This window comes from Cynara cardunculus (genome assembly GCF_001531365.2).
Source record: "Cynara cardunculus var. scolymus isolate 2C chromosome LG 16, CcrdV1, whole genome shotgun sequence".
NCBI lineage: Eukaryota > Viridiplantae > Streptophyta > Magnoliopsida > Asterales > Asteraceae > Cynara > Cynara cardunculus.
The window spans coordinates 2978492-2984828 of NC_037543.1; positions in this window are offsets into that span (position 1 = coordinate 2978492).

Here is a 6337-nt window from a genome sequence, read left to right on the forward strand (position 1 = left end):
TTTAAGAGTTTTTAAGAGTTTTAAGAGTTTTTAAGAGTTTTAGCCAAATGCTTTATAATATAGTATAGATATATATATATATATATATATATATAAAAGTACCTTTTTTTAGAATATTTTTTAATTTAATATTTTCAAATATTTTAATGAAAGTAAGGATGGATAGCTTATCGTTTGGGGACCGCCGCAAGAGTTTGTTTGGTCCTCAAATTCTATTTTTACACACTTTTATTATGCTGCTTTTTATTTTATTTTACATAAGCGTTTTTTATGGTTGGCCTATTTTTGTAATCGTCTAAATCCAAATATAAAAAAAACTTTATTTAAATATATCGATATTAACATCAAATTAACAAATTAACTATTTAATAGTTCTCGTTTTTTGGTGTAATTTTTTTAATTTAATTTTTTTATTATAATTTAATTTAAGATTTAATAACAAAGTAATTTATTTTTGGTTTAACAATATAATTTTTTATAAAGATAATAATTAAACATTCTGTTAGAACTCAATGATTATCTTAATTATATTTTAAACAATCTATATTTAAAATAGATATTTATCTTGTATTTGATTATATTTATCTGCAGTTAGTTACACGAATTTAAAAATAAAGCTTTAATAAGTTATACTTACGCAAAATTACTTATAATCTTGGATTTTAAGTAATATGCATCAATAAACAATATTTCATACATAAAAAATAATTTTTAAGAAATTTTATAAGATGCTTTATAATCTATATTCTATATATATATATATATATTAAAAAAGAAACCACATGCAATGATGTGGCCTCTTCTCAAAACAAGAAAATTATTTATCTTTATATACCTTTTCTCAAGCTCCTACTTTAATATTTGTTTTTTATGTTTCATATTCACATTTAAGATTCTTTAATTAGGTTGTTTCAACCTATTCATGTTCTCTCTAATAAGTATTCTTTTAACTCTCATTATTTCTCTTTATTCGGTTATAATTTTTCATCTTCTCTTCAAGGTACACCTTTATAATAATCTCTCAATTCTTCATCTCTATTCATGTATAATTTTGTGGTACATCTCTATGATAACCTCTCTATTAATCTCTGAATTCTTCCTCTCTATTCATGTATAATTTTGTGGTACATCTCTATGATAACTTCTCTATTAATCTTTCAATTCTTTCTCTCTATTCATGTATAATTTTGTGGTACACCTCTATGATAATCTCTCAATTCTTCCTTTCTATTCAGTTATAAATTTGTGGATGCGATTTGCATTTTTTTTATTTGAGGTGTCATTCAATAAGTCAAATAATAGTATGGATTTTTGCTTATGTAAATATAATATTTTTTTTGGTCGGAGATATTAACATTAAAGTTGGAATTATGTAGGCATATGGAATTTTGTGTGTGGATAAAGTGACATATGAATCTTGGAAGAAATAGTGTAACATTGGATAGAAAAAAACCCTCTTAATTTTTCCTCTCTATTCAATTTTTTAGGTGATTTGCATTTTTATTTATTTGAGGCGTCATTGAATAAAAGAAATATGATATGGGTTTTTCTTAATTTAAGTATAGTGTTTTCGTCTTTTAATTTGAGACATTCACACTAAAATTGGATCAGAGATATTCACATTAAAGTTGGAATTATGTAGGCATATGGAGTTTTTGTGTGTGGATAAAGTGACATATGAATCATTGAAGAAATAGTGTAACATTGTTTAAGAAAAAAAAACTCTCAATTTTTTCTCTCTATTTAGTTTTTGAAGTGATTTGCATTTTTGTTTATTTGAGGCGTCATTCAATAAGAGAAATATGATATGAGTTTTTGTTAATGTAGGTATAGTATTTTCGTCTTTTAATTGGAGATATTCACACTAAAATTGGAATTATACAAACATATGAATCTTTCAATTCTTTCTCTCTATTCAGTTATAATTTTGTGTGGGTGATTTGCATTTTTGTTGATTTGAGGCGTCATTCAATAAGACTAATCATAGTTTTTGCTTATGTAAATATAGTATTTCGTATTTTCGTCGGAGAATTCACACTAAAATTGGAATTATGTAGGCATATGATTTTTTTTTTGTGGATAAAGTGGCATATGAATCTTTGATGAAATAAAGTAACATTGTTTAGCATAATAATCTCTTTTAATCTCCCAATTCTTCTTCTTTATTCAGTTTTTGTGGATGTGTTTTGTTCTTTTTTTTGTTGATTTGAGGCGTCATTCATGAAAACAAATATGATATGAGTTTTTGTTTTTGTTGATGTTAATCGGTCTATTGTGATTTTTTTTTCTTTTTTCGCATTGAGCTTGGAAATTATTTTCTAATATTTTTAATTCTTAAAGAAGAAACCAAACATAATGATGTGTTATCCTCTAAACATTAAAAACCCATTTTTTCTTAGATTTTTGATTTTTTAAAATATTTGATATATGTAAAAGACTTTTCCATCCTTATATTTAAAATATGAAATTCAATATAATACCTATCTTTTATTTTACATAATTTTATTAAAACCTCTATTTTCAGAATTTTTTATAAATAAACCAAACTATGAACTGTCTAAAATAAATCTAAAAAGCTTAAACAAATCAAATGAAAAAAAATAACAAATCAATCAGACTCTTATATATCTACAATGGTCATAATATTAACTATTATTTTCATTTTATGCAATCGCATGTAGGAAAAAAGTGGTTTCAATGAGGTTCTTGACCAATATTGCAAATGAGTATATCATGAACTAATATAAATAAAATGCAAAAATATTCAACAATTATATCAATGTAAATAACAACAAAATTATTGTTTGGTGAATATAAATATTTTATGAGAATATATGTAGAAGATAAATTGATATGTATTATGGTAAAATAATTCTCTTAATACACCTCATGATTACAATCAATATTTTCACATATTTTTTTTATGATTTTGAACCAATCACAAAGTTTAATATAATAAAAGATTGATATATAAGACTTAATAATTATTATATACATGTATATATAATATTAAAAGAACAACCAATAATGATAAATTAGATTCATATATCAAAGGTAATGTTGATTCTTATTAGTTTAATATATAAATGTGATCATCGACTCATTTAGCTAATTTCAATAAATTTTTAAAAAATTTATCGTCATCGCGCAACGCACGATGTCAAACACTAATATAGTATAAATGTACAACTTTATAAAAAGGTTTAGTTTAAGGTTATAACATCAAGGTGTTTGTTTTTTGTGACGTGTATTTATTATTAAAAATTGATAATTAATTTATCGTAATTTAACATAAATTACATTATTGCAAAGTTAAAACGGTTATGCAGTACTTTCTAAACTTCGATGACAAAATTAAAAAGAATTTTTTTTTTTTACATTTAACCATTAATAACAAAACATAAAAATAAAAATAATAAAAATTTGTAAATCAAATAAGATACGAAGAAATACAACCTTACACATTCAGTTTCAATATCTATAAAAGCTACATTATAAAATAGCTACCAAAATTTTCCCCAATATTAGATATAAAAGGATAACATGCTAGCCCATTATCCCATGCAAGAATATAAATAAATCTTCACAACCCCTTCGGCCCTTCCCCTTATCATCTGGTTGTACCCGACCTGTAATGCATATTTTCAAAACATCAAAACGATGGTTAGACTTTAACGTCTAGTGAGAAATCTCTTTGATGCTATTACATGATGAATAATTACCAAACACATTTATAAACCCATGTTTGTAATAATAACAAACAAATCACACTTTAATAAGACAAACATCTTTTATCGCATCAAAAATATGAGACATCACCAATTTATCGCATCAAAATAACTCATTTAACACATTCTGATATAACTCATCGCATCATATAGATAAAAACGTAATTTCCCCTTATCACATGTGTGAAACAACCTCATTTCCTTGCAACACACTGGTGTAAGGACCCCATCTCATCGCATAACATGGGTGCGATAAACCAACTTGTCGCATCAGTGCATAACTCATCGCGTCACAAATATGCGATAACGACTATTCATCATATCAATAGGATGCGATAAATCAACTATTTATAAAATGCCGTTCAAAAGCAAAAACATAATCATAGTTTGGGTTTTATTTTTCATTATCTAATCATTAATGTTTTTGTCCTTTGGGTATCTCCATATGGACAATAATGACGATTAATAAATGATCGACCACATTATATGGTAAAAGGGGAAATGTGTTGCACGAAAAGGGGATGTAAAGTAGTTTGACGTCACCTTTGTGAATTAAGTACTCATTATTTTTGACAATTATTTACATTTTATATTTTAATAAAATAGTCGAGTTTTTTCGTATTATGATCCGTTAAATTTAAGGGGATTTTTAGGATTGTTTATAAAAAACAACTTATTGATTTATTTCGGGGTGACATCGGTAATAAGCACTTTTGAGTGTTTGGATAAACAACTTATGACACCGGTAATAAGGAGTTTTTGAAGAAGTTAAACCCTTCTGACTTATAATAAATTGATAAGTGCTTTTGTAGAAAAGCATAAGTTGTTTCAAATAAGCAATCTCAAATACCCTCTTAATATTGTAAGTACATTTTATGGTTATTGGTAGTGTTGAATGACGATTAACTGTTTGGTGAATATTTAAATCGATAATAAAAATTAAATTAATATGAATTATTTAAAATAAGATAAATAATATGAATTCAATGTGTTTTAGTGAATAAAATCTTACCCGATAAGTAAGCGATAGTGTTGAATTTTACCGGTAAATGCTTACCGGATAAGTGTTTAGGTAAACGGCCCCTTAGTATTAAGTTAAAATCGAACACTTTAATATAACTTAACCAATTAAATCAACCATCCATTAAACTTGTTACGTTGAAAACAAACACCTCTTAGAGTTGCTAACTAAGGGGCCGTTTACCAAACGCTTATCTGGGTAAGTGCTTACCAACTAACATTAACTCACCGGATGAATATCGTAAAGACCAAGAATCTTACCCGATAAGAGCGAGACAAGGACCAAAAGTCTTACCTGGTAAGTGAGGGCGACGACTCTTACCACAGTAAAACGCTTACCGGGTAAATTGTTGCATACCATGTCGTTTTGGTAGACTAAAATCTTACCGATAAGTAAATAATAGTGTTAAATTTTACCGGTAAGCATTTACTGGGTAAGTGTTTGGTAAACGGCTCCTAACACACTCAGATAACTTTTTTTTACCACATTTTTGTATGTTTTATAAGCAATTAAGATTATGGATCATCAATTGGGCCTCAAGCCCAAGTTCTAAAAATCTAGAAATTGCTCTCAAATTCTTATGAATTCAGTTTTCACTCCTTGATGAAGGTTCTTTTCATCCTTCCCGTACTGTTTCGCTAGTCGATAATATAGTTATTCTCTTATTTTCTGTTTTTACGTATTCGAATTATTGCGTCATTATTAGTCTCAATTTAATTTGTTCGAAATATTTATTTTTTTCGTACGTATTGGCATCGTGTACGGCTGTACGCTGCTTTCTCAACCATAATAAAATAAAAACCATAAAGTCTCTGATGTACATTCGAAATGTCAAGTAGAAAGACACGGTTTTTATAAGCAAGGACCATTTTTGTATTTTACCCTAAAAACAAATATATTTAATTTTTATGTGAAATAAAACGAAGCAAATATTCTGTAAGATTTGATTCTGTCAAAAAATGTGAAAATTTTGGAATCATTTTATGGGGTGTTTATCATGCATTTAAGCGCGTTTATCATTTGTTTTACGGGGTTCGGAAATTGTATATATGTTGTAATAAATTGTATGATTGAACTTGAAGAGATAATGTTTTAATAAATAGTAATTAGTGCGTACTGTAATTGTAAGAATTTTTACCAGATAATGGTGGTCTATTGAACAGTAAAAAAAAAAATTCAACTCCAACCACACACTTAAAAAAGACTAAAAACATCTGTTAATAATTAGTAAATTACATTTTTCGGGAAATTCTCGGACTACCTTGACGTCTTCTGACTCTCTCTTTCCATCTCAACGTCCATCACGTATGCTAAGAAAGAAGAAGATCCATTTGATAAGCATTTGGGTGCTTTAATCGGGAGATAATCGCGGTCCTTCCTAAGCTTCTCTCTTTGTAAATGTAAACCGTTCCTTCGTTTGCTAACGAGATCTTGATCATCTTTTTGGAGCATAGGATTTCAGCCCTAATGGTGATCGACCAATCCGTACCAACAACCACTGGCGGATTCAATGCATGGTGGTAGGCCCCAACAAACCCACCAATTTTTTTTTTTTAAAAAAAGGCTATAAAAAATTTGTTTAGTGAAT